Source organism: Cupressus sempervirens, chromosome 7 (assembly GCF_028749045.1).
Source record: "Cupressus sempervirens isolate cs-2001-9-10 chromosome 7, ASM2874904v1, whole genome shotgun sequence".
Classification (NCBI taxonomy): Eukaryota; Viridiplantae; Streptophyta; class Pinopsida; order Cupressales; family Cupressaceae; genus Cupressus; species Cupressus sempervirens.
In genome coordinates, this window is record NC_143124.1 from 118,268,078 (window position 1) to 118,277,427 (window position 9,350).

Below are 9,350 nucleotides of genomic sequence, written 5' to 3' on the forward strand. Positions count from 1 at the left end.
TTGAAATACATCATATTCTTGTCTAAGGAAATAAACCCATACTTTTCTAGTTGCATCATCAATAAATGTAACATAATAATGAGATCCACAAAGGGAAGATACTTGAGTTGGTCCCCATACATCTGTATGCAAAATCTCGAATCTCTCACATTTCTTTTTCTTCCCAGTCTTCACAAAGCTCACTCTCTTTTGCTTTCCATACACACAACTTTCATAGATATCAATAAAATAACATCTATGAGGTGTAGCATGAAATGAAGCACTAGAATATAAAACCCATGAATCATCAATACTTTCTAAATACAAAAGCAAAGCATCCTCTTTAGATTTTTTACTCACCACATTTTCCTCCTTGTTGCCTTCTAGTTTATCTCCTTTATTGTTCATTCAAGTCCACCAATCTTTCTTCTTATGCCCTAGTTTACCACAATACTAACAATCTCTTGGTCTTGTGGATTGAGACCTCTTCCCCTTTGACTTTCCTCTTGATTTCCAAAATTATTTCATCTCTCAATCATTCTACCTCTGCTTTGTGCATTCAATGTAATTCTTGATGTAGATTGAATTGAGGTTTTCCTATGATTTTCCTCACTTAAAATAACACCAATCACATCATCAAATTTTAGGATATTACAACCAAAAACAGAATTACTCACAGTCATTACCAAGTCATTCCAGCTTTTAGGCAAAGAACACAAAATAAAGGGAGCCCTAATTTCTTCATCAAAATTAATACCCATAGAAGATAATTAACTAGTAACAATACCAAACTCATTTAAATTATTTGCAACAAATCCACCTTCTTCCATTTTCATACTGAATAAATGCTTCATGAGAAATACCTTTTTTGAAGTAGAGGGTTTTCATAGAACTTTGCTAGGGTTTTCATCAACTCTTCTGTCGTCTTTGATTTTATAATGTTAAATGTCGCTGATGGTGCCAAGAATAATTGAATTCATTCAAGTGCCTTTGTATCTAAAATATCTCATTCCTTATTTGTCATAGCTTCCCAATTTTAAGTTTTTTTTTCCAATAGCTTCTGTAAATCTTTCTGATAAAGATAGTTCTCTATTTGCATTTTCAATAACCAAAAGTTCTACCCATTAAACTTATCAAACCTCAATCCTCATCTTCCATCACTCCCACTCAACCATGAGATCTTCTTGCAGAAGATCACTAAAAGAAAAAAATGATGATGGTCTAGCTAAAAGAAATGACAATTGCCTATCTCTAATACCACTTGTTAGGATTAACCTCAGATAGAAATAAGAGTTGTGTAAAAATATCAAAATATATCAAAAAATAATAGATTGCACACAAGAGAACACAAGACACCAAGATTTAAAAATTTTCACTCAATCCCTAGGCTACATCCACAAACAAGTCCAATATTATTATTGTTATCTAGTGATTACAATCCATAATCCGTTACAACTCAATACTTCTGCAAGAACCAATTTTCACATCACACATTATGAAAATCCCTAATTATAAGCCCTTTTTATAAAATCTTTTTTTTTCTTACAAAATTAGGGCTAGAATAATAGAAAAATATTATCTGATGCCTTTTATAATATAAAGGCATATTTGGCTTTGGGGGTGCTACCCTCAAAAACCCCTATGGGAGCATTGCACCTCAACTCCACCCTTTAGTGCTATAGGGAGCACACCTAAGGTGCTACCCTAGGATCTTGAGGGGTGTTGTCCCTTGTCTGCATCTTGGGGGCACTACCCCCAAACTCCTGTAGAAATAATCTAGAGGGAAACTATGCTGAATAAACCTCTGAGTCTGATTAGGCTCCACATCACAAATTTTTTTTGATAGGAGATTCAATTGAAGAAAAATAGAAATAGAAAAGAGAAAATTATAAGATGGGATCAGTCAATGGAGAAATTGAAAAGGTAATTCATTTATCATCAATTGTGGGCTCAATTTGTTAAGAAAATGCAAGCATTAAAGAAGAAAGAAGATATATTCAGAAGTATACAAATGATTTTTATTGAAACCCTAAAAAGATTAAATTCATTAGTTATATTAATAGGTTAAGACTAAGTTTTCAAGAGTGGTTGTCTAGTATAAATGACTAGTGTTGAATAACTGTGCTAGTTTACCTCTATTGTACAAGTAAAATTGAATAAAAAGTTTGGTAGAAAAAAAGGTGGAAGAGGTTATAGTTGAAGATCCAATTAATGTTCCTATGGAGGTATAAATAAAGTTAAGAGAAATAATAATGAGTGTAGTTGTAATGAGGATCAAAGAGAATATGGTGACATGGCTTCCCCAATAGATTGTTATATGAAGAACAATCCTCGAACCTCAAAAGAAGATTCTTTGAATAATATTTATAGAATCATCAAAGATTCTCTTATTGAATTTCACCAATAATTATTCACATATATTCAATTTCTAGGCCTCTTTCTAAATTTACTTCTCAATTTAGCAATATTGTCACAACTTCTTTACATGCAAGAAGATGCATTTAAGAACTCTTCCATTATATATATTGTTGGAATATTCAAATATGGAAAGAGTACTTATGAGAGCGGGGGGTGAATCATAAGTCTCAAACTTTAGCCAATAAAACTTTTAACTGAAAGTAAGTTGCATGCATGTAAATACATCAAATAAACATGTAACAAAACTCATGCATCAATAACTCATAACACCGAAATTTTGGTAACCCAAAAACCCTCCAGGAATAAGAAGGTAAAACTGGGGTAGGGATGATACTCACAAAAATTTACTGCAGCAATATTGTTCAATCACTTATGATGGTTTGCCTTGTTAAAGGCCTACCCTGTTAAAAGCTTTACACTATGTTAATAGTGATTTGGTTAGAGGATTTACAAATACTTAACATGAAGTGTCACCCAGTTAAAGGATTTTAATCACCTAATCAAAATGATCTTACAAAATAGCTGTAAAGCTAACCTATCACCATAGGATTTTCATTCTAATACAATTGTTAGAGAGTATTAGATACAATAAGCCTGATAGATTACAATCCTTGATTGCTGAATACAGGCTCCTTTTTTGCCTTCTCCTGATCTCGATCCTTTGTGATCTAATAACTCTTGCTTCTGAAAATAGATTTGCTTATGCACCCTTGTTTGTCCTTCTATATGTATAGTTACAATGAAATTTTGTCTTCCTTATAAAGACTTCAAAGACTTAGGGTTTGATTTAGATCTACGATCCATATTGCTTCTCAATTTCCCGCTCAATACTTATCTTTTTCTGATTGGTTGCATGCCTTTATCATTTTTCTTATTGGCTGCATGCGAATTGCACAGGAAAAATAAAAGATTTGATTTTATCATTAAATCCATCAAAGTTTACCTTCTGTTAGCTACAAAAAACTGTTTGCATCATAATTTGTGCAATTTCAAACTTTTATACTGATCTACTGAGTTACACTACTCCTGAAGTATTTCTGATGCTCGAAACATGATATTTTCTGGATAGCTTGACACATGAACAAAAGTGTATTAATCGGTACATGTTGTACTCAACACTTGTTAACACTCAGCACCTGTTACACTCGACACTTGTTATTACTCGACACCTATTGCACTCAGCACTTGTTATTACTCGGCACTTGTTATCACTCAGCACCTATTGCACTTGGCACTTACTCTTGATCTTGGTTAAGTGTATTGACACTTAGTTGTCAAATTTATTCTTTAAGATAACAATCTCCCCCTTTGACATGAGTGGAAAAAACACTTAATTAAGATCCATGTGACTTAGTAATTTATCCTTCATTCAAAATTTGCTCCCAAAATTTGCTATCTCTCCCTTTTATCATACTTATCATTTCATTCCATTTGCTATCTCCCCCTTACTTAATCACTTCTTATTACTTATTCTCCCCCTTTTTGACACTTATGTCAAGGGTCTTTATAATGAAATGCCATACTTGGCCAAAAGTGTGCTATTTACCTCAAGGAGTACCTTTAGAGCTGCATCCCAATTTGTTAATGTGACATCAAATGTCTTATGCTGGATGGAAATCTCCGCAACTAGGTGTACAAGTCCATCAGATGAAGAAAGATTGGGGTCTTTCCTGAGGACTATCTCTATATTTATCTGCTCCTTGTGAAGTAATTCCAAATGAGGAGTAATTGATGATTGAATTTGTATCAATTTGGCTTTTGTAGTTGCCTCCTCTACTGCTAAAACAACTAACTCTCTTTGTGTGTGAAGCGATTGGACAAAATGCTTCTCACTCTGAGCTAGATCTGTGGGGAGTTGCATGCTAGAAATTTTTAGACTGTTTTCCAAGCTTAGTATTTTTTGGCTAGTGTCTTGTGTGAATGTGGAAAAATCACACAACTTGTTGTATAGGGAAAAGATGTTTCCTAGTACAATTTTAACTATTTTAATTTTCTTTGCCAGTTCTTCTTTAGATAGTGCTATATCACCGGATATTTTACTATTTACTTTACCTTGGAACTTCTTTTCTGACCATTCAAGAAATCTGGCATTTGTTTCCTGGTCTTCATTAGTCACCTAGTCAACTATATCAGATAGTTGTTCCATAATTGGTCTTGACTCATCTAGAGTTTTTAAGCAAAAAGCTTCTATAAATATTTGTTTAATTTCATTCAATGTAAGCTTATGCTTGTATTCATTTCTTAGTGCTTCTTGTCTTTTTCTTTTGTCCAATGCACTCTAAATTTCATTAATCTTCTCTTCAGTAAGAGTGCTAGATTCATAATATGGAATCTTTATTTCTTCATCAAGCTCAAGAACTCCATAGTGAAGTCTCCTGATTGCCTTTGATGAGCTTGAGCTTGGTGTTCTGATTTTCAACTATAATCCATCTGTTCTCGATTGCTGAAGAGTTTGTGTTGGAGTACCAGATTTTGGTAATGCAACCAATGTTTGTATTGCAGTCTCCTCCTTTTTCTTTGTCTCTTTTTCTTTAGCTTGAATATCCCTTTTATGAATGCTAGGTGGGGTTGAACTTGTTGGCTGTTTAGATGTTTCTTTTATTTCTCCTGCTGCTATACTCAGCATTTGGAGTGTATAAGTGACTATACTTGGTGGAGGTGGTGGTGGAAGGAATAGAATACCAGTAGTTTGTATTGTCAAGGATGGCACTAGTGCTTTTACCTTGACTTCTGGATTCTTTAATTCATCAACACTAACCAATACAGGATTTGAACTTAATTTTGCTACTAGTGATGATTGGTCAAGGATTTCCAAATCCTCTGTAGTTAATGGATTGATGTTTAGATTTGAAGTATCTGTAACATCCTTTATTTTTATGATATCTGTAGGTGTGATGGTGGCATGAGTAGGACTAGGAGGAGATACCTGTATGTCTTGCTTACTTTGATCTTGTGGCTCAGTTGTATCTTTCTCTTCCTCTTTCTCCTCATTATGTGCCTCTTCTTCCTTTTCTTCTTTACTCTTCTCCACTAGTTCCTTCTCTTTTTATGTGGTTTCTGATACTTTCTTTTCCTTTGTCTTGGCAATTGCCTCTGCCTTATATTCTTCATTATATACATCTTCAATTTTCTTGTAAACTATTTTCCACAATCTTGCGGATTTAGTAACTACCTCTTCAATTTTATTCTGCAATATGCTGAATGCTCTATACTTGGGAGTGAATATGTTATTATGCTTTTTTTATGCATTTATTATTTGATCTATAGTCAAATCAGGCAACACTCTTTCCAATGTTGACTCCCTTATTTCTTTTTCCATTTGTAAACAAAAATGCCATTTATCCTCTACAATTTTATACAATTCTCTTGGCATAGATTCATCTAATTCTAGAGGTGTGTGCTTATACTCAGCCATCATAGCATACACAGATTCCTCTAATTTATTTTTCTGTTCTTTGGTGAGCTTAAAAAAATTCAGGTTCTTTAGACCTTTTAAATCATTATTTCTAATTTTTGAACATAATTTATCAACTGCAATCTGGGGTTTGTGTCTTACCACTTGAAATTGACTATTGTCCTCTGACTCTGTTCTCTCCTCATCTGTTTTAGGCTGGGGAATAAATTTCCTTTTCTTTGACTTAGCAGCAGTCTTCTTTGAGTCTTTCTTCTTTCCTTTTGCCTCCTCTTGGGCTCTTTGTGCTACACCCCTTGTGGTAGGTCTCTTTGGTGCAGGGGCAGCTACTTTCCTCCCCTTGGATTTAGGAGCAGAAGGAGTTGTGGTCTTTCTCTTAACTGGTGCTTCCTTGGCTTCTTCTACCTCAGCACTTTCCTCTTTGTCTTCTCTTGACCCTTGAGTCTAACCTTGAATTTTATCTCCTTCTTCTTCAATGTCCTCTCCTTCTTCTTCTGTTGTTCCTTCTTCTTCTTCCATGCCAAATTTTCTTTTGATTTGTCTCAGCAATTTCTCTTTCTTTTTTACTGCTGAAGCAGTCTTCAAATCTGTTATTACCTTTTATTTGACAACATCATAAGTTCCAAATTTTTTTGCATTTTTATCTGCTTCTTTTGCAAGTAAAGCTGTTATTGCTGCAGAGGCTTGATCAACATCAAGTTCATAACCTAGTGGCCTAAGCCATCTTACTCTAGGTATAACTGCTTATATGTAGGTATAATCTATATCTACAAGAAAACAAATATCTTTTTCATATTTCTTAGTCAATGAGACTGAAATTCTCATTCTTTGTTTCATGGTCTTTTTGAAGTCCTCAAAATAACCAGTCATTTGGGCATCAAAATTTTCACCCATCTGTTCAATGTATCCATTAATTTGTTCAACAATTGTTTTATCTAGATTCCACTTTACTTTACCCTTAGAAGGAAATTCTTTCATCGGATAGAAAAACATACACATCAAAACTGATCCAAATTTGCATTGAGCTGCCTTGCTCTTCCTTATAGCTCCCAAATTTTAATTAATCTATTGAAACATGAGCTCTGCCAAATCATAAGTATGATCCCTTTTGATTATCTTGTATGCAACATCAACTTCTATACAAGGTACATTGTTCAACTTGCTTGATCAATAGAATTTGTGTGAAATGATTCTCACAGCAAAATCTAGTAGGGGATCTATGATAGTGTCGATAGCCATTCCTCTATTGTTCCATTTGACACCTGTATTTTCCTCTATTACTTCCCTTTTGTCACTTCATAGGGTCTTTGGCCGATCTAGGGTTGGAATACCAGTAACCCTATGAACAGTTTTCTTGGTGAATTTTACTGGCCCTGACTCTAACCAAAAGGCTCTGTCATGTATTCAGCTCAAAACTTTCCGTACTCATTCAGTTTTGAAAATAGTCAGAAATGCTAGGGTTTTGGTTAACCCTTTTCTTTCAATTATTGAAAACTCATTTTTTAGTACTTTGTTTTCACATAGTTTATCATATGCATTATGAATTTCTAAGTCTCCTATGACGCCAATTTTTCAATTATAGCATCTGCGAACATCTTGGACCATAACAACTTTATCCAAAATAACTGATAATGCACCTGCAGGGTCATTCTTGTATGCTACTTCTGGAATGGGCTTAAATTTAGGTTGTTTAACTTTGTTGCTGACCAACTGAACTTCATGACTCTTTATACCCTTAGTGGTTCCTGACCCAGATGCCATTGTTTTCCAAACTAGGGTTTATGATTTAAACAAGTTTATGAGTCATACGTAGCTTGGCACTTAAGTAAAATACCTTAGATCGATGAAATTTGTCTTGAATCACTGTTGAAATCTTCACAAATGGCTTCTAAGCTGATCTTGATCTTCTTCACTTTTTTTCAGCTTTGCTTCTTGTTTGAATGGTGGGAAAATGATCGAAAATCAAATTTATGTACGCTTCAAAATAGAGTAATAAATGCTTAGTACGCTGCCAATTGTCTACTCGGCCCTTGAAAAGTTTCATCATGACTCGTCTCCCATTATGTTTTACTTTACTCGACTCCTATTGATATTTCATAGCTCGGCATCAACTATCAACTCGGTTGTTGTTATCAACTCGGCTCCTGAAGGCAACTTTGACAAATTTTCACAAAAGTTCTCAATTTTGACTTAGCATCTCTATTTTATGCTGATTTCATTTTTGTAGTTCTTATATGTCTTGGGACTGATTTATGATGTGACTCGGTTTATCAATCCCACACACTCATTCTTTGCTTAATTTGATGAAGTGTGATCACTTGACCTATTAGGTAAAGTGATCTCTATATTTGATGTGCTAGACTCATCTTTCTTCCTCCATGTCTTATTCATTTCACTTTTGATATGTCCAACATCTAAACTGAAACATGTGGTTTGACTCAACCATCTTTTGTAGTTTCCTTTAAAATGTGTTCTTATGAAGTTCTGTGGGATATGTTGATATTTTTAACAATAGTGACAGTTGTACCTAGTGTTGTAATCCAAAAATTCATGGTTTGATGTCTTTGATGGTTGATTTACTGTCCACATAGACTTTGATCTACATTCAAAAGCTCTATGTCCATACTTTTTGCAATTATAGCAATGCCCATCAAATCTTGATAGTTTGGGTTCTGCATTCATATGCTTGATGACCTTGCTTCTTGCATTTATGACAATGATTTATGCTTTTGGTTTTGTCATGCTGATGGGCATTCTTGCTTCTACAGACATTAGATGTATGTCCTTTCTTTCCATAGAAATGACATGTTGGTTTAACATCTTTACCTTTTTCACTTCTTTGTTCTACACTCTTTGATGATTCTCCAGCTTCAGTGCTATTATATCCAAGCCCTATTGTATCATGAGTTGATCTTGGATATTTCAGTATTTGCTCAAAATATTTGATGGCTTCACTTGATTTGTTGAGATTTTCTACCACCTCTCTTTCTCTATTTAATTCATTCTGCATTTGTTCCTTATGCATCGTCAAAGTAGAGATCTCAATATCTTTCATATTGAGTTCATGATGAAGATTCATCATTTGAGCAAGTGTATCCATCTGCATGTTTGAGATCCTTGTCAATTCAGTACATTTTTCTTCAAGTCTGTTTTCAAGATTCCTTTTGTCATTTTTCATCATGACCTTATCATCAACTGCTCTTTTCTTTTGTTTAGTAATTTCACATATCATTATAGCCTATGATTCATGTTCCACCTTGAGAGATCTTATCTCATCTGCTTGAATTTTATTTTTCTCCATCAGTTCTGTTATTGTTACATCAAACTCTTTAGTGTCTCCACTAGAAAATATGTTGGTGGTATCAATCTCCTTGTAGTGCATATCATTTTCAGCTATGGCTAGATCCTTTCTCTTTTTTAATGGGCTTCTCAATTTGTTTCTAAATTCCTCCAAGCTATGTAGAGAAAGTTGCACATTTATCACCTGATTTTCAATGATCTTTCCAAGTTTGAAAGCTCCCATCTTTAGATCTTTCCCTCC